Genomic DNA, 20,092 nt, shown 5'->3' on the forward strand with positions numbered 1-20,092 from the left:
GAAAAATCATTTTGAAAGAGAGCTTTGCTTGTTCTTTTACTTCTTTCACTTGCAAAGGTATTGCATTTGAGAGTTGTTTAAGAAATCATTCATTTGGGCATATATATTTTAAAAAACACTTACTCTCTCAAGCCTTTACTTTTGAAAATCATCCTTACGAGTAAGATTAAAAGTTCTCCACTTATTGTTTCTTCGATAAATATTTTTGTGGAAAAATTTCTTATAGGTGGTGAATTTTGCACATACATTGCAAGATTCATAAGCTTACATGTGTTTATTTGAAAAAATCTTCTTAAGCACAAAGCCCTAGCTTCCCTTGAACTTTATTTGAAAAATCATTTTGGAAAAATTCTTGGGATATTGAAAAGAGAACCTTGAGCATATTTTTATCTATATATTTTTGCTTGAAAGGTTTCTCATATTTTATAATGAGAAATTTATTTTCCATACTCTCGGTTTTAATTAAAAAATATTTAATGTAATTTGAGTGATCCCAAGAGGGGGGGGGGGTGAATTGGGTATTAAAAAATTTCTCCTAGGTTCAATCCATATCGCATCCAGTATTACACAACCTAGGATCTATCTAAGCATTCACAATTCCTCCAATGAATCAAGTATGCTAATATTTAAAATCAATATGGCATTCACAACAAATTGAATATTAGCATACAGAAACCATATCATATCCCATTTTATTTAAAGCGTGTATGTAAAGTGATTAAGCCATGAGTCCATACATACATATGCAACATATCACATTTAATTCAAATGTGTGCATAAAATAATTATAACTATAAATGAAAAGGCATACACATATGGAAATTAAGGTGCAGAAATATAATGAGATAGAGAGAGAGTGACACAAGATTTGTTATCGAGGTTCGGCCAAACCAACCTACATCCCCACCTTGGGCATACCCCCCAAGGATTCCATTAATGCTGTTCACTTACGGGTGGAGTAAAAATTGTTTACAACCTTTCCTTACGGGACAAGGTAAACCTTAGGTCACATTACAGTGCTAACCCCAACCTATATACCTCTCCTTACGGGGTGAGGAATACCCCAGCTCAATTACCAGGTTGAGCCGAATTGGTCTCCCTTATGGGGCGGAGACTTCCCAGTTCAATTTTCGGGCTGAACCCAACCGGTTTCCCTTACGGGGCAGAGATTGCCCAGTTCAATTAACGAGCTGAACCCAACCGGTACATAAGAATTTTTTTTGTACATATAATATGCTTCTGAAAATACAAGCAAATATTTACATGTTTAAGCTCAAAATGCACTCTCTAATGATATGAAATATGAGCTCAGTAGAGTAAGGGTATTTTTCAATATAATTTTTGCAATCTTTGAATATGATATATATGATAAATACCTCAAAGATTTAAACCCTAATAAAATGTTTCTCCAAAAGATATTTTCAATATGAAGTAGGATAAATTAGGGTTATGCTTTCAAATAATTTTTGCATAAAATAAAACAAATGATCTTTGATAAAATGAAGTATGCAATGAATGTCTCAAAGATCTTCAAATGCTCAAATGAAATCTCCAAAAAATATTTTCAAACTAAAGTATAGGAGATTTTAGAGTTTTGGATCAAAATGGGTTTGTGTAATAAAACAAGATAGGCTTATGCATCTTGCAATGGAAGTGCAAAAGATTCACAAGTAAGAGCATGGTTTTTCCCGAAAATATTTATAAAAAAAAATGCATGGGAAAAACTATAAACAACTCTCAAAAATGATTTTCAAAAATAAGGAATGAATGAGAGTGTTATGCTTTGAATATAAATGAATGCCCAAATAAAATACTCTCTTTAAAAATATTTCAAAGAAAGTATCAAAGAGAGTTGGAGAGTATGAAAGAATTAATCCTATTTGAAATAAAAGTGTATGTGGGGGAACTTTGATTAAGTAAAAATTTGAGAGAAAAAAAATTTGCTAATCAAAGTTACTAATTAAAGAAATGGAAGGGGTATTTATAGTTTTTCTGAAAAATATGACCATTGGGGATACACTGGTCATTTTCAAAAATGTTTAATTAAAATTAAAATGTGATTAGCTCTGAAAAATTAACCCAACCCGAGAGGTTCGATCAGCTGACCTTCAGCGTCGGTCGACCGAACACACACATAGATTCTGAATTTGGTTTTGGGTTTGGTTTGCCATGGGAGGTGTTCGATTGGCTGGGCAAGGCGATTTCCCGAACCTTCATAGGTTTGGTCGACCGTGGAAAAGGGCGGGCCGGTCTGCCAGGATTGAGCTCCAATCGGCCGAGGGTATTTTGAACTAAACGGGCGGTTGGCCGAGGGTGGTAAAAATTCAAATTTGAATGGTCGGTTGACCATGGACGTACGTTTTTCTTATGGTCAGTTAATCAAGACATAGTCAACTATTTGACTTCTGGCCATAAGTGTGGTCGGTCGACCGAGGCGTTTTGAACTGTAATGGTTCGGTCTACCGGGCCAAGTTAAAAACTCAAGTTTGACCATTTTTTTGACCCTAAATGATTTTCAAAACCTTTGTATAAGTTTTGGCATTTAGGAAAAAAAATTTTATGTGAAAGGTTAGGTCTCCTAAGGTCAATCATGACCATCTGAGCATTCAATCCATATCATGCAGATGCATGCATTATTACAGACTAAATAATAAAAATTAAGTGCAATTACAATTAAAATAAATTTGTTTTCATTTCTTTGCTCTTCTGACTTCATGAAATGTGCCAGGTCGTATAGGCTTTAAGTCCTGCAAGCTTCCATCTTTGTTTCCTTATGTGGGTGTTAAATTAATGGACCTGTTCACATGCTAAATACACACATAAGAAACATGTGCTTTGTTAACATCAAAATAGGGATCAGAGTAAAAAATTAAACAATATTTTTCTAAGAGAATTACCACACATACTATAACGACCTTCTATTTCTTTAATATATATTTTTCATATTCATATACACAAATATTCTCTCTCTGTAATACTACTGATAATTTCTCAAGCTTAAATGAGCGCTGAAGAAACTTTATGCACCATACATATCTAAGCAGCGGTATACAAAAACTGGGAACTATATATATAATACCTGAAAGCTACCCTGTTCTGAAATATATATAGATTTACAATACAAAGATACCCAGTGACGTCACTATAATCTAAAAACTATCCCAAAATACTGGTATCTCAAAAATACCTACCCTTTCCTATATGGCAGTACAAGCTAATCTTTATCCGCGAGCCTGATCCGCTTGCCTAGCTAGATCTCCTGAAAAATAATAAGTCACTGGGATGAGTCGATGCTCAGTAAGAGGAAATATGCTATTACTAGTGTGTGGCAGCTGAGTTACACATTTGAAATACTAAAATAATACTGATACTGTAATCTGAGTAAGCTGATAAACTATACAGAATATATGGAATATAATTTAAAACATGGTTGTGTATCTGAGTTTGCTATCTGAAGGTACTACTAGTATAATAGTATAAACTGCTGCCGTGTGATATATCTGTACATAGGAACTTTTGCTATATCCTGGGATCTGTATATCATGATATATCCCCTCATGATAGGGTTGTGCGGTCTGTAGGCTGGACTTACTCTAGTTGGCCTACCAGGCAGGTCAATCTGAATCTCTAACATCCGCCAATCTGTGTAAATCTAGCCCACTGCAATCACTCTGGGCCATCTCTAACCTCTGTCATCGTCTAACCGGCTATCTCAACCCAGCATGCTGGGAAGACTGCAATCTCTCCTCGCACAGTTATACGGAATCCACATACTATCTAAGTCATGTGGTTGCACGGGTCTGAAATAGAAATGGTACCCTGCTCTGCTATATATCTCTATCTGTAATATCCACAGGGGTCTAAAACTGTGCAATAATGTATACATATATAAATATATAATCATCTTGTTGCTTTTAACATGATTTCAAAACAACCATAACACTATAAATCTGAGCTGTAATATCTAAAATATCTATATGAATTATCTGTAATATCTATTAAAATATATGAAATATCTATCTATAATAACTGTGATATCTATCTGTAATATCTGTAATATCTATCTGAAATATCTGTATATCTGTCTGTAATTTCTGTAATATCTATTTGAAATATCTGTCTGTAATTTCTGTCTGAGTGTTATGGTTTAGAAATCATATTATTCTTAGAAATACTGTAAGTCTCATTCATTGCTATCAGTAATATTGTAAAATCTACATACTATATTGTAATAGACTCATGCCACACATTTGAGTAATCAAAATCTCATGCTCAATTTCTGTAATTCTGTTGTAAAAATAATATTCATGCTATTCTGAAAAAATAATCTGATCTGCATGCTTATAAATACTCAATCATAATTTTTTGTTATACATATAAAAATATCTAGCATAGCATATTCCCTTTACCTTAAATATGAAAAGCCTCTACTAAATTCTGGCCCTATACGCGTAGAGTTCCCAGATCAACTCCCTGAAATCAACATCCCCCAGAACCAAACATCAGTATATTTCTGTATACAACATTTCTTATAACTGTAGGGAAAGCAAATCTTGAATAAATTGCCTTACCCTGAAATTGGGATGAATTCCAAACCAACTTCTCTAATGATTAGCTCTGGCAGACTTGCAGAGAACTTCTTCAGGAGCGTCGTGGTGGCCTCAAATCTTCAATCCGACGAGAAATGAAGCTGGGATCGAAGAGAGAAGGGGAGAGGGTCATTAGAGAGAGAAGGGTTTCTTGCGCCAAGAGTCTGCCAAAAATCCGAGTTTTAGCTATTTATAAAGCCAGATTCGTCAACGAGATACGTCATCTCATCGACGAGTCCTGTAGAAAGTTCGTCGACGAAATTGTTGACCTTATAGGTCACGCCTGGTTTTGATTATGACAAATACTCATTATTTCTAATGAGCGTTTGAGGATATATGCAGAAGCTCAAATTGGCAGATCTTGATGCACAAAGAGCAAGTGAAGATTGAAGACCTAATTATTCTGCATTGTAAAATATTTCATTTGTGAAATTGGTCTATAATAGTAATTAGGGCTCTTGTATGTAATAATCACACACCCCACATGTATGGTCAAATACGTAAGCTCAAAATGAAAATGACCTTAGGGGTTAGGTTGACCGACACTGGATTTTTTTGGTGTCTTCAAAAGGACCCAGAAATGACCTTAGGACACTCATATTTGCACTCATAAATGTTAGGCACTTGATTAGGGTGTTTGTGATTCAAAACAGGACCGAAATGCACACTTTGTGCACTTTCGGTTGACCGACCTAGGCAGTTCATTTTGCCCCGGTCGACCAAATCGGTTTGGGTCAACCAGTTGACCATAACCCGATCGATTGAATTAGGTTAGTTCAAAAACACCTGGTCGACCGAATCTCCTAGGAGTCAAATATTTGACTACTTGGTCGATCGAGCCAAAATTGCATACCAACTACCTGGTTGACCGAGGGTCCTTAGGAGAAATCCCAATGGTCTGGTGGACCAAGAGGCTTAGTTCATTTTCTTCTGGTCAACCAAACTGCGCGAATTGAAAAATTCGCCTTCCCTTGGTTGGTCGACTGAACAATTCAAAAATGGCCCGGTCGACCGAACCATATGAACTTTGGTCGACCAAAAAGGTTTTTGGTCGACCGGACCTCTCGAGTTGCCCTAAATATTTTACTTTGGTTAATTTTTTAAATAGGGTTAAAATAATTAAAAAGGTTATTAATCTTTTCTAATTATACCAGACCTGTTCTCAACGGTTATATTTCATGGGGTGTCTATAGATTACCCCTCATTTGGGATTATTGGCAACAAATTAGCAGATTTGATTAGGGAAAATTCTTTGAAAATCCAAAAACCAATTATACTCATTTTCATACTAAAATCACTCATACTTACCTTCTCCCATTGCTCATACTCTTTGTAAGTTGATTGAGTGTTTATTGCTATAGGTTTTCTCTCCTATTTTTATTTGATTGATTCAATTTTAACGAGAGCTAAACCAGAGTATTCTTAGGGGGCTTTGTTCATAAGCCTTTCCTAAGAAGACTTGCTTAAGCTTCTGAGTATTGCATTTGTGTTGCAATATCTTAGGAAGCTTGTATTTGTTTTTGGGTTGCAAAAACGTTTTCAAAAACATACTTGAATATCTTGTGTGATTTATCTTGACATATTTGTGAAAAGATATTTGTGTTTGTGATATTGATCTTTGCTACAATATTCATTAACTTACATATCCTTTGCTGAATACAAAAATTGAATATCTTTTTACAAATCAAACATATACATTACTGGAGCATCATACGCTTGAGAAAATATGCTGATTGAAATATACATATATATTGTTAGGCTAGGATCTTTGTGTAAGCTGTTAGATTGAGCACATATTGTGATACAAAGATCATACTGGTTGATACTCTCATGCACTCATTACACTAACAGCAAATACATTTGAGAGTTGAAATATTAGACCACACTGAGCTTACATATTAAATCATCTTGTGGTGTATGTGATTGAGCGCATTCGGGTACATATCTGCTTTACACGAAAGCACAATCATTGTACCAATATTATTTGATTGCAAATACTGTTGTATTTCCAGGCACAGGCTTGAAGAGGGAGACTAGCCCCGGAATAGTCTTGGACTGGCTTAGACCCAGTTAAGAAAGCTAGGTGCGCCATCCTGGTAAGGCGTGTAGGTCGAGGTCAGCCTCGTTAATTGACCTGGTTAAGGTTGAGGTCAGCCCTGTGGTAATTGACCCGGTTTGTAATCGGTGCCGCTCCACCCTTAAGTGAGCCTTTAGTGGAATCCTCTGGCTTGCGAGCTAAAGGCGGGGACATAGGCACAGTTGGCCGAACCCCGATAACATATCGTGTGTTTATTTATATTTTTGCACTTTATATTTGCCGCACGTGTATGTTATGGTATGAATGATGTGCATGATTTAAATTCTGCATATTTTATCTATCGGCACATTTGGAATTGTATAGAACGACCCTAGGTTACCAAATCATATTGACTTCTAACCTAACCTAGGAGAAAAGCTTAAAATTCGAATTCACCCCCCTCTTGGGAATACACCAATTCTAACATAGATCCTAAAGAACCCTCGTCGACGAAACCCCTGTGTTCATTGATGAGGGTTAGAAGAATTTCTTGGGTTTGAAGAATTTCTTGGGTTATTATACATACTCACTTGAGCTTTAATTCATATCTTCTGTGAGTGCATTCAGAGCTTCAATTTGTGCATCTCTGCTTATTTTAGAAGAAATTTGTTTGTACGAAAAATATTCTTAATTGTATTCCAGACGTGGTCTGAAGAGGGAGACTCACCCTGTGAAAAGTCTCGGTTTGGCTCAAACCTAGTTAGGTGAGTTAGGATTTGCATCATCCTGGAAAGTGTGCACAATTTGGCTCAGCCTGAAAATTGAGCTGAGGTGTCTTCGCATCGTAAGGAGAATTGGTTGTGACTCAGCCCCGTAATTTGAGCTAGGGAGTCTCCTCTTCCTAAGGAGAGTGAAATTGGCATTACTCCGCCCGGTTAAAGTGTGTACTTAGTGAATCATTGAGCTGCTGGCTTAAGACGAGGTCGTAGGCAAAATTGGCCGAACCCTGATAAAAAATTTTGTGTTGCGCTTTCTTTTTCCCTACACTATTTAATTTCCGCAGTTGTATGCTAATATTTAACTTGTTGTGAACGTCATATTTGTTCTTAAAATATCTGCATATTTATTTATTCGATAAATTGGTTACTGCTTAGAAAGACCCTAGGTTGCGAAATAGTGTTTGTAATTTGAATTTAACCTAGGAATATTTTTAATACTCAATTCACCCCTCTTGGGAATACACCATTCCTCACAATTGGCATGAGAGATTGGGTGCAATAAGCTTAATCGTTTTTGCTAAAGATTGTAATGGGTCAATCCGATGTATCCTCATTCGGTGAGAAACAGTTAGTTACTAGGCCTCCATTATTTTGTGGTGTTGATTACACCGCCTAGAAATTAAGAATGAGCATATTTATAAAATCAATGGATTGAAGGGCCTAACAATTGATTGTTAAAGGAACTTGTATGCCTCTAAATGAAAATGTTTCTAATTTAATGCATGCAAATTCAAATGCCATGGATATGTTATGTTATGTTTTAGATTATGTCGTTTTTTTCATAATATCATGATTTGTAAATGTGCGAGTGATATCTAGGAAGAGCTAGAGAGGAGGTATGGAGGATTTAAGAAAGAAGAGACCACCACTCTGGAGGCTCCAAGTTCAAATGATCCAGAAGTGGTGAATCAAGGGCTAAATGCTTTAGTCGAGGAGGAGGTATACGTATCTCAATCTCTTTTATTAAATGACCCATGTGATGCTGCTTGTGATGATTCTTGTGCCAAATCTTGTAAATTTATTACATAATGAATCATCTATTGTTTCTAATGATAATACCGCATGCATAGATTCATATGAATGTTATAGTGATGAATCTTATGATGAATCATGCATTGAATTCAATGACGAAAGCATGGCCTCCAACGGAAAACTAGAAAAAGCCTCATTTAAAATACATAATCTTCTAGTTAGGATGTCAAATAAGAAAACCTTCTTGAAAAGTGAAAGTAAAAGGCTGGCAAATCATTTAAGAGAATTAGAAGATTATTATGCTAGCTTGGAAAAGAAAAAGATTGAGAAGGTGTTGAAAATTGCATGCTTGGAGGTTGAAAAGAATGATCATGATAATCCCTTAGGAATTAACAGACTTAAATTTTTCAATAAGGGTTTATTTTTCAAATCCCATAAGCATTTTTATGCCTCATCAAATAGAAATAGAACAAATAAGCATAATCCGTCATGATTATATAAATTTTTCTTATCTTATAAAATGAAAGGGCATACCTGACTTAGAGGTGCCAGAGGCATAGACAAAGAAATGATGTGGGTAATCATAAAGGCAAACCCCTTAGGAACAAAGGTAGAATGGATTCCAATAGATATTACATAATTGCTTAATTCTGCCTTTTCTTTAGGATTAGGAGTAGTGATGACTATAGGCTTGGGAAGTGACATTTTCTTAAAATGAAAAATCTTAGTATATGCATTCATTACATTTTTATTATACTAAGAACATTAGAGAATCAAGCCAATATGAAAATTCAAATGATATATCCAATCTGAACTTAATACACATACGTCATGATGATTGGTTAAAATATGCAAATATTGGCTATAACATGCTAACCTTGAACCAAAAGGAATGAATTAGTCTCTCTTGAGTGGACATCAGCTTCCACATAACTTATTTCATTCCTATGAAGGTTCAGGGTAAAGCTAGGTTGAGGACTTAACTGTCAAATATATCTAGAACCTTATACCTCTGAGATGGCAACATGAATCATAATATCCTGAATAAAATCTTGGAAGCATGCTATATGAAATCCACTTTTAAATAGAAAAGGCAACTGTGCGTGGTATATAGTTCTTAATGCCTAAACCATGCTTGAATATAAAAATCTTAAGTTAAGCATATTTTGTCCATTGCACAAGTTTGGGCCGTAGGTAATTCAATTGTATATTATTTAACCCTAAGCCTATTCTTGAACATAAAAGCCTGATTAAATATTAGTCACCACTCTAGGCTTAAGCACTGTTGATCATGAATCCTTATTCCTCTGGTACTTATTAATATACATCCTTCTTTTAATCAAAATAAAAGGCATTCACTAAGGGATTCAAATTTTATTGTTAAATCAAAATATTCCCTTTGAGTCTTAAATGTAAAAACCCCCTAATTTTGGTTCACCTTTTCCTCTGCAAGAAATCTTTACCAAACCATGATCACATCAGGTAAAAATTCATCCTTTCATTGGTTCGTATCCTTACTCTAAATTTTGATCATATCTAAAGGATACTTTCCAATATCCAAAGAGCATTGTTCACGACAATCATATACTCACAAATTCCCTTTGCCCAATCTGTTTGGACATGTTCTCTTCTACGAATACGTCTTGAATTTCATCCACTCATAATCCTCTTGAATACTCTTCTGAACTTAATGATAATTTAATTGTTAAGAGTATTTATCCTATCCCACTTCATAAAGCTCTCAAACTTTAAATCAAATCAATTAGAGCTTCTGTTTGGTATCAAGTGGCTACAACAATTGTTATAGGTTTCAACATATATAAAAATGCAAATGACTGAGAAACCTATGCACGAACGTTAAAAATGAAAAGGTATTTGAACTTGAACCTTTCACATGTTGAGATTCATAAGAAAAGAGGCAGAAATAGGCTTATGACCTTGAATATGTATTATTTGTGACTTTTTGGCCTCTAAGCCTAAACATGTGAAGCCATGTCTCAATCATTGAAAACCCTAGAGTACTTGGCTAAAAATTTGAAGAATGGAAAAGGCATAAGATTGCAATAATGCATAACTCAGGGGGAGCATTTCTCTATAAAATTTTATGACTCTATCAAATGCTTTCATAATCATATTTTATGCCCACATGCCTTTATAAAAAACAACATTGCACTGAACTCATAACTATCCACTGCTATTTATTGTTCATATTATCTTTTGATGGATAGTATAGATCTTATGAGAATTGTTGATGGAAATATTGGAATGCATGCTTGTATTGACTGCCACCTGCATGGTTGATGCAGTGATGTGAATTGCATGTTGATAGTGGATTTAGGTTGTTGCATGCTTAAAATGAATTATATGCTGAAAACAACCATATTTTAAGTACAAGTTTTATGGAAAATTATCCAATTTAAAGACGACATGCTACTGAAATTTCTTTAAAATTTTCCCAAAATAAAATCATGTACTAAGATGATTATGATAAAATTAATGCTAAAATATTTTTGAAAGGATGATTGAAAATTAAATGAATATTAAACTTCATCCTTACATAATCATTGAATATTTAGGAGAGTTGAGCTCCATTCTCAGAAAAAGAACATAAAGGACTCGTATGCATCATGTGTCGCTTTTTGAATATTGGGGCTTTTCTAAAAACCTTTGAACATCATATCCAACTCTCAAAGCTTTATGATTAGATATGGAGTGTTCTTGGGTTTATGAGCATTATAGTATGCCTTAATATACATCTTTTGATGCATTTGTGGGCTTATAGGGTTGACTATACTGATCAGGTAACAAATATAGTTGATAAATATTCAGTATAGTTGGTTTAAGGAATTCAAAATGATCGCTTATATTGACTAGCATTCTTAATGAAATTAATTTTTGACTAGTATAAGCAGTTCATTGTATCTAAGTTAGGATTCAAATCAACAGGGGAAGCCTCCAAAATTAAATTTCCATCTTGTTATGCTCACCAACATTTCTTTTGCTTAGATCTGTTGTGAATTTATTGTGGCATGTGCTAAAATGTATTGATTTTACTGAAAATCTTAAGTTGAAATATGTTGTTTAGCCACAATCATCTATGTTGCCATATGATCTTGATTTAAATTGCTAATTCTTAGGATCTATATGGTTGTAATTTTCTGGTCATAATTTGGTGTGTGCTTAAATGCTAAACCACAAAAATAATGCTTGCTTGAGCTTTGTATTAAAGTTCCTTCTTCCGCAAGCACGCCCCCAGTACTTTTTTGCAAACATCAAAGGGGGAATATTTTTTTGTTTTTCTTAAATGCTTTATGGCAAGAAACATTTTTCAAAACTAAAATTCTTTATCTCTTGCCTTATTGTTTATATATATAGACATTTTTTAATTACTTAATTGGTTTGGTGATTATATATGAAAATGCATGCGAACTAGTTAGACTAAAATCATGCTCAAACCTACTCTCTACATTCATATGCCGTGTGCTTTAAACTCAAATTTTTTACGGGTCTTATGAAATATTTCAATTGCTGGTTTGTGTATATTTTTGGTCTAACTAAGTTTATCATATCATTTTAATCTTTTAATGACAAGTTAAACTATTTTGTCCGTAAAATTGCCAAATATTTTTAAAACAGTTCTAAATTTTCTATGCCTAAATCCTATATCAAAAGAGGGAGAGTTTTCTACGAAAAATAAAAACTATTTTAAAAAAGGGGAGTTCTCTTAAGCTAAGTTTGTTTTAAATGATCAAATTGTTTTATACTTAGTTTAACCGTTTTGCTGATGCCAAAAAAGGGAGAATTTTATGAGCAAAATGATAAATGATTTTATGACCAAAAGGGAAATTTTTTAGGGCAAAGTTTTTTTTAAGGGGTAATTATCTGAGCTTTATTGTGCTTTAATGCTAAAACTAAATGCATGATTATTTGAAATGTCTTCTGTCTTTTGATTTGCTTGAGCTACACTACTTATCTTTTTAGTTATGCATATTTTTGGGGGAGCCTTTTCAGGCTCAACCCATTTTGCTATTATGTGTTTGTCATCATCAAAAAGGGGGAGATTGTTGACTTTTTGAGTCCAATCCTTGTTTTGATGCTGACAAAGCACAAGTATCTTATGTTTGTTTTTAAGTGCTTGAGCAGGTTTACACTTTAGATCACACATAAGGGAAAGAAAATGGATGTAGAGACCCGAATAATAATAATAATAATAATAATAATAATAATAATAATAATAATAATAATAATAATAATAATAATAATAATAAAAAATAAATAAATAAATAATTAAGAAAAAGGGAAAATAGGTTTGGTTTAAACCAAACCGTCGACGGTTTTGGGTGAGCTCAGAAAATCGTCAACGATTTTATTTTACCGCGGCTAGGTAAGGGTAAAACCAGTAAGAGATGATTTGTTTAAAAACCCAACCATCGACGATTTTAAAAAACTGTCAACAGTTTTGTCTTGGGGACAGAAACCTATAAATGAAACTCAAGTCAATTTTTTTTTTAGGAAAATTAAAATACCCCCCTCTCTCTCTCTCTCTCCCTCCTAGGGCTGTGGTACTCCCTTTCTTTCTCTTCAATTTTCTCCCCAATTTTAGCCTAGATCAGCAGAGAAACATTATTTCGGGATCCCGACATCGATTCTCTGCAGTTTAATCATAGCAGAATAGCTATTTGGGGATCCTAGGCACCATTCCAAGGTTGAGGTAAGGAAGATGAATATGTCAGTTGTTTTTAGAATTTAACCGGTTAACGGGAGTGTGTGAGCCTAGGGATGTTAGAATAGTTGTTATTTTGGGATTCAACTGATTAAATTAAAATATATGATTACAAGATTTTGTGCTCCGAGCATCATAGGCAGTGGTTTAGGATCCTTGTAGGCACTTTCTCAGTAAACAGGTAAGGGGAATAGGTAATGTTAGACATTTTTAGAAATTAACTGATTAAAGTTAAGCATATGTTTATAGAAATATTATATATGTTTTTTCAAATATTCAGGCATGTGAAATGGAAATTAGGTATTATTATATGTATGCTTTTGACAAAAACCTGGTGTTTGAATTTAGAGAAAAACCCTAGAGATGATGATAGTTTTCAAAACCCTAGAGAAAAACCCTAGAAAAACGTGGTGTTTCAATAACCTAGTGTTTGAATGAGGCCAAAGAGGAACCTAGAGCTTGTGTTCATAGCAATTATTTATAGGCTCAAGGGTTTACAAAGTTTGTTTTGCAATTTAGGAAGGTTTATAGAAGATCGCGCGCGGCAGATCGTCACTGTCGACCAAGTGACTCCTTCGTCATTCTTGTGTGCACCCTGGTCAAGACTCATGGGAAGTTAGGGATTCAAATCTCCAAAGCCTTCGAATTTTTCGTGTCTTAGGGTCTTGATGGTCGAGACTTGTAGTATCTCGGTCTTCAAGAAATCTCAGTATCTCGACATAGTCGCCCCCTGAAGGTCTTTTGGTCGAATACTTCGTCGAGACTCTCGGTACTTCTGAATTTCAGTTCTTGTCTCAAACATCTCGACGTGGTCGCCCCAGTGGGTCACTTGGTCAAGCAGTTGGTCAAACCTTGCAGCAATTCGATCTGAGTCTGAACCTTGGAGTTTGCTGTGGAAGACTAAGTCGCCCCTGTGGTTTGCTGGTTGTGCCATATGGTTGAACATCATCTTCTTGTCCATTTAGGCTTTGAAGCTTTTGGAGCTTGGTTAATTGTCTGAATTCGAGCTTTGAGTCCTCCAAATTATCCTCGGTTTCTTGTAATGCTTAACTCCATAATTTTAACCTGTTTTTCCAAGAAAGACAAACAAACCTTGCATAACTCTGAACAATGATAACTCTGAGTTAATATAAAATAAAATGAGGATAAGAATAGGTAAATGAGGGTCTAAAATAATATATTTTAGAGACTAATCACAACCCCCAACTTACACTTTGCTAGTCCTCGAGCAAAGAAAAATCTAAGAAAACTACCAAAACCTACCTATATCCTTTTTCGCGAGAAACACGATTGCATTTACCATATGTAATAAGGATTTAAACCCCTAGGTTGATCCTAGTGGACGAGTTCTAGTCCTATGAGGGTTTTCAGGGTGATTCCCATAAACACCAATATGGTGAATAAAAAGTGGAAACACATGTAACATAATCACACCATTATATATACAAAAATATAACCTTATTACATGCAAATGACTTCATACATGACTCCATTATACACACACTCCACAGCATTTCAATCATGTAAAACTCGACACAACACAACCATTTCAAGATATTACTCAGAAAAAATTAACTCATAATTATAATTCAAAGTTAATATTAGCATGCAAATCCAAGTATGAATAGGCCACTTCACAGGGCATGTGACAGTGTATGATTTGTCTTACTCAAAATGCTCGGAGGCACCTACATAATGGTCGTCTAGATTCAACCTCACTGGTTTATTCCCTCAAAATTCACTCAGGAAGATGGCTTCACTCTCATATGTGAGGAAGAGTGTCATGATCAAATATCCTACATATTTGAAGAACTAACGCTAAAAGTGTGGAGTGACTAGTCTTATAAGAAAGGAATCCAGTCTTTATTGAGGTGTCGGGTCCTTCAACCTAACATATTCTCACTTACTCACCACATTCAATCAAGACCACCCTAGAGGAACTTATTACCAAACTTGCGTGAATTCAACAGATGCATTGGTCATAAGATTCTCCATACGTGCGGGCTTGTGGTGTTTGTTTTCAGCTGGATCTTTTCATATTATCTCAGATCAAGTGTATTTTTGTTGTTTTTCTTTTTCTTTGCTCAGGTTTCTTTTTCTCTTGCATGGTCAACTAAAACAATCATCACATTCTTATACTGTCTTCATGTTTTCCAATGGAAGTGTAGCTTAGAATGAGTCCATGGAAAAAGTCAGTCTCTAGGGTTGGCTTAACCTTTCTATCTTGAGTAAGTTGCAAGACCTAGATTTATATCTCCCCACTTGATGTCACCTCTAGGCTTGAAAATATAAGAACAAATACTAGGTTGCAAAACAAATCCAATAAAAGGAGGATAGTTGAGTTTTGTAAACTCAAAGTTTGATGTCAAAAACTCAAGAAATGAACGGATGGCTCAAATATCTCACAAGGAGCCATAGTTGCTACAGTTGTTCTCTCAGTATTCTCAAAGAACCCTAAGTATTACAAATCATGTGTGAGTGTGGTTCTTAGCCCCATGAAGTACTAGGTACATACAAGAGTTTACATTGCAATATTAACCCAAAAAAATCACTTAGTCAACTACCTAGAGTAATGTCAAGTTGTTGGCCGTATTATGCAAATTTTATATAACTGTTTTTACTACATTGTTTGTGAGCATAGTGAAATCATATAATAAGGAAGTTTATGCATGTAACCTTAGGTTATATGGGTGTATGTATAAGGTGTAAAATATGTTAACATGGTTCCTTGGAAGTTGTGTGCAAAAAGTTTTAAAAAATGTGTCATTTCATTTTTGTGCATGAAATAATGTCATGCAATGTACTAACCCTTACCCCAACTTAGAACTTCAGTGTGCTCACTAAAGTGTTGAAATAAAATAGGGCCCAAGGTAGGGATAAGACAGTGTACGGTGCTAGGAAGAGCAAACAGTGCCCTATGAAATAGAATAACCAAAAGAACATACAAGCAATAAGACACTGTAGCACAAAAGACAGATATTAGTAAAAAACACCATGTTTGTTTCATTTATATCCCAATCAATACAACGTAGTGCAATCATGAGAGCAACAGCAAAACGTGGTGGGCTTGTGCAAGAGAAAGAAAGAAAACGACCCGATGCTGCAAAGGCATTTTACAAGACCCAATATTATGTGATACAAATTTTAGTCATAATCCGAGTTAGAATTTGAATCAGATGATATTATTAGTGGTTAGGCCAATGCAGCATTATGAGCAAGTGCGGTTTACCGCAAGTACTGAAGCCGGTGGGGAGAGAGGAGAGGTCAAGGCCACCGTGGCTAAAAAGCCTGGAGTGGCCTTGGCTAGTCAGGCATTGGTCATGGCGGGAAGGACTGATGTGACGGAAAGGGGTAAGGCAATGGTTGCGGCCTTGCGGGTTAGGTTTGGGAACTAGAGGTGCCGTGATGGGAGGATCAGGAACCTTTAACGGTGGGATATATGGCATGGTCGGCTGGAAGTGGTGGAATGGCAGGGGGTAGGGAAACCAGACTTCATGAAGATCAATGGAGGTTTGGTCCATGAATGGTGGTATTATTCCTTGCGACGAACTCTCTGGTCACGGGGCCGAACCTCATCGTGGTGTCATCCACAGATGCCTATGAGGAGCCCGAACTAGGTGCATAACCTCCTTTTGGAACTTCGGACCCTGCCGGCCCCACAATGAAGACCCCCGCCGTGGCATGGCTCAAAGTTGTTGCCTTGTGGTAGCGAGCTGAGACAATGCATGGGAGGATGCCAGGGATGAATCAGACGGAGAAGACATTGTGAGGGGGTACAATGGGGCAACATATTGCTTCAGTAACATGTGTGAGAAGGGGGGGGGGGAGGCGACTAAGCTCACCCAAGCTATAATCAGAAGGCGGGAGATGTAGAGTCGAGTTTGAGTAGAATTTAAACAACTTCTCAATGTGTCTCGATCAGGTCGCAACATGTTCAGTGCTAGTCGCGAACTTGGTCGACCCTCTCAGTATCTCCTAATCTACTAATGGTGTAGGGATTCGGCTAGGTTGCCCTCATACGTGATGGTCGCCGTACTTTGTCGCACTCCCAGATTACACTAAATCCTACGCGAAAGATACTCAACCCACTTAACCTACTCTAAACATTCTATGGACTAAATAAAAGATGAAAAACTATCGGTTTGCCTCTCGAAAGTAATAAGTTTACCATATTCAGCCAGACATTTATCGGGTTGCCTCCCGGAAGCGCTAAGTTTACCGTCTTTAGCCAACAACTTTGAAGATCATTTAGAACTCATCCTGGTTCCTAGCTAACATTGGTTTCTCTTGTCTCTTCCTCACACCTGAGATTGCATACCCCCAACTTTGTTTCATATTTGGGGTCCCAATCATGTTTTAGCACAGATTGCTCAAGAAGATCCTCAAATTCAGCATGGGTAGGGCTGTCAAGTTGCAGTGTAGTTTCCCAAGGGTGCTTCCATAGCATTGAAGGAGTTACTTCCCTAATAATTTTGTCAACTACGTCTTCGTCCACAACTTGGATGGAAGGTGTTGGGAAGCATTAAATATGTTCAACCTACGTTGCTTGTGACCCATGAGATATCCATAATCCCCGTCCTACATTGAATGCAAGCATTAGCCATGGCTAGGAATGGTCATCCCAAAAGGATAGGGATTGGGTGGGTGGAGATTTCCATATCCAAAATGATAAAGTCAATGGGGTAATGGAAATATCCCACCTTGACTACCACATCTTCTACCACACCCCGGGGTTGCTTAACAGATTGATTAGTAAGGCATATGGAAATCGAGGTGGGTTGTAGTGCTCCTAGGTTGAGTTTCTAATAGGCCGAGTATGAAAGAATGTTCACACTTGCTCCTAAATCTAGAAGGGCCCCATCGATGGTGTAACTACCAACTACACATGAGAGAGTAGGTGAGCCTCGGTCTTTTAGTTTAGGAACAAGGTGATTTAGTATTATAGACCTCATATGCTCGGCCTGCTCAACCAAATCATCCATGTACACCCTTGATTTCGTCTTTTGTGTTAACAAGTCCCTTTGGAACTTTATGAATGCTGGTGATTGTTTCATGTCATGAAGGAGAGACTTATCCATTCATACTTATTTAAACATGTCCTAGATGGACTCGGTGGAAGCCGCTTTCCTAAATATAGAGGGTGTGAGTGAGGTTGCTAGATGTGACACTGAGTAGCTAGGAAAAGCCCTATGGGGGGGCAAAGTGAGGTGTGGTTCTTTTGGTTGTGGGTATGAGACTCAATGGTCTGTGTACCCAACTAGAGGAAGAGAGAGTGCATGGATCCACGTTGGGTACTTCCATTTTTTCATCTTGGGTCTCCCTTGTGCTTAGTTGCTTCTCGCCTTGTTTGGCTGTCAGCTTGTTATTTTGAATCTATCAAAAGAAATGGTCCATGATCGCATAAATTAGCGGAAAAGGATTCATATAGCCGACCCCACTTAGTGGGACTAAGGCTTGGTTTTGTTGTTGTTGTTGTTGGTTACCACCTGGGCCTCTCAGAGTATGATAAGGATCTAGTGTTCGGTTCACATTCTACCCCATATTGCCCTTTCGAATTTACTATAGGCTAACTTGGTAACTTACCCTTATCCCTCCGACTTAAAGCAGCGGCTAGCTATCTTATGACGGTTTCTAGCTTTGAAATAGATTGGGAATGGGAGTGAAGGAGTTGCCAGTCCACTTGATGGTCAGCTTCAATTCACTTAAGGGCTGTTAACACTGTCTCTTGGAATGAAATTACATTTAGATTGAGGTGGAGGTAGATGCTGAATGGTTAAAGGTCTAGGGGTTGAGTCCGGATGGTTTTGGAAATTTTGATATGGGTGTGGAGGTGCAGTATTAGGGTTTTTTTGAGGTCTTTGACTTTGAAAACCTAGAGCTTGCGGCCTCCAGGAGAGGTTAGGATGTTGTTTCCACCCGAGATTGTAGGTATTCGAAGAAGGGTTATTAGATGGCTTATCGAACCAATTATGAGTGGCCTTCACTTCCTCCTACACAAGCTCGGACTGGAAATGAGCGTGAGGGCAATTGTAACATGTATAGGAAGGGTCGGAGCAGATTGCACAAACCTTTGCACACACTGTTGTTTGTGGTCCTAAGGACAGACATTGATCTAACTTTTTAGATATGACATGCAAGGTTGGGGCTAGGTATGGGCCAGTGGCCAACTCATAAACTCCTTTTGGTTTGGAATTTGATGGATCAGGGAGTCTACGAGTGGCAGCCATGTGCTGCTGAGAATTTTTTGGCTAGAACTTTGAAGAGAATCCAAGGCTCATTCTCATGCTTAGTGAGGAAAGTACCTCCACACGATGCATCAATCATAGACCTATTTCTCTTAGCCAACCCTTCATAGAAAGTTTGGACTAATTGCCACTTGGGGACTTGGTGATGTGGGCATTTACGAAGCAGGTTCCTAAAGCACTCCCAAGTCTCGAAAAAGAGTTCCCCATCCATTTGTGAGAAACTTGTTATGGCTCTCTGAAGCTGATTAGTCTTCCCGATTGGGAAGTACTTTTTAAGAAATTCATGTTGCATGGTGGCTCAATTGGTCATCGAGTTTGGTTCTAAGGATGTTAGCCAATATTTGGCCTTATCCTTCAGAGAGAATGGGAAAAGCCTAAGACGGAGAGCATCATCACTAAAACTAGGGATGCGGATGGTGGAACAAATTTCCAAGAACTCATCTAGATGCTGATAAGGATTTTTAGTAGAATTTCCATGAAATTTGGGCAGCATTGAGATGATTGAAGTCTTAATCTCAAATTGGGCCGCCTGAACATTTGGGAATTGGATGCAGGGTGCTACTGCCGGTTTGTAGAATGATTTTCTAAATTGTCAGGCTCTTTGACAAGATTGACCAAAAATAATGTAAAATATGAATGGACAAATGAGTGCGAATAGAGCTTCCAAAAATTAAAGCAGCGACTTATCACTGCACCGATACTAACAATCCCTTTGGGAGAAGGTGATTTCGTAATCTACAGTGACGCATCTTAGAAGGGGCTCAGAT

General features: G+C 36.7%; 1 non-coding gene across 1 annotated transcript; it reads left to right on the forward strand.

Annotated features, from left to right (window-relative positions):
- Positions 1-19,462: 19,462 nt before the first annotated feature.
- On the forward strand, positions 19,463-19,568 carry LOC131150009 (small nucleolar RNA R71). Its single transcript, XR_009135396.1, has one exon. It is a non-coding gene; the product is annotated as a small nucleolar RNA R71 (small nucleolar RNA).
- The last annotated feature ends 524 nt before the right edge of the window (positions 19,569-20,092 follow it).

This window comes from Malania oleifera, chromosome 2 (assembly GCF_029873635.1).
Source record: "Malania oleifera isolate guangnan ecotype guangnan chromosome 2, ASM2987363v1, whole genome shotgun sequence".
Lineage (NCBI taxonomy): Eukaryota > Viridiplantae > Streptophyta > Magnoliopsida > Santalales > Ximeniaceae > Malania > Malania oleifera.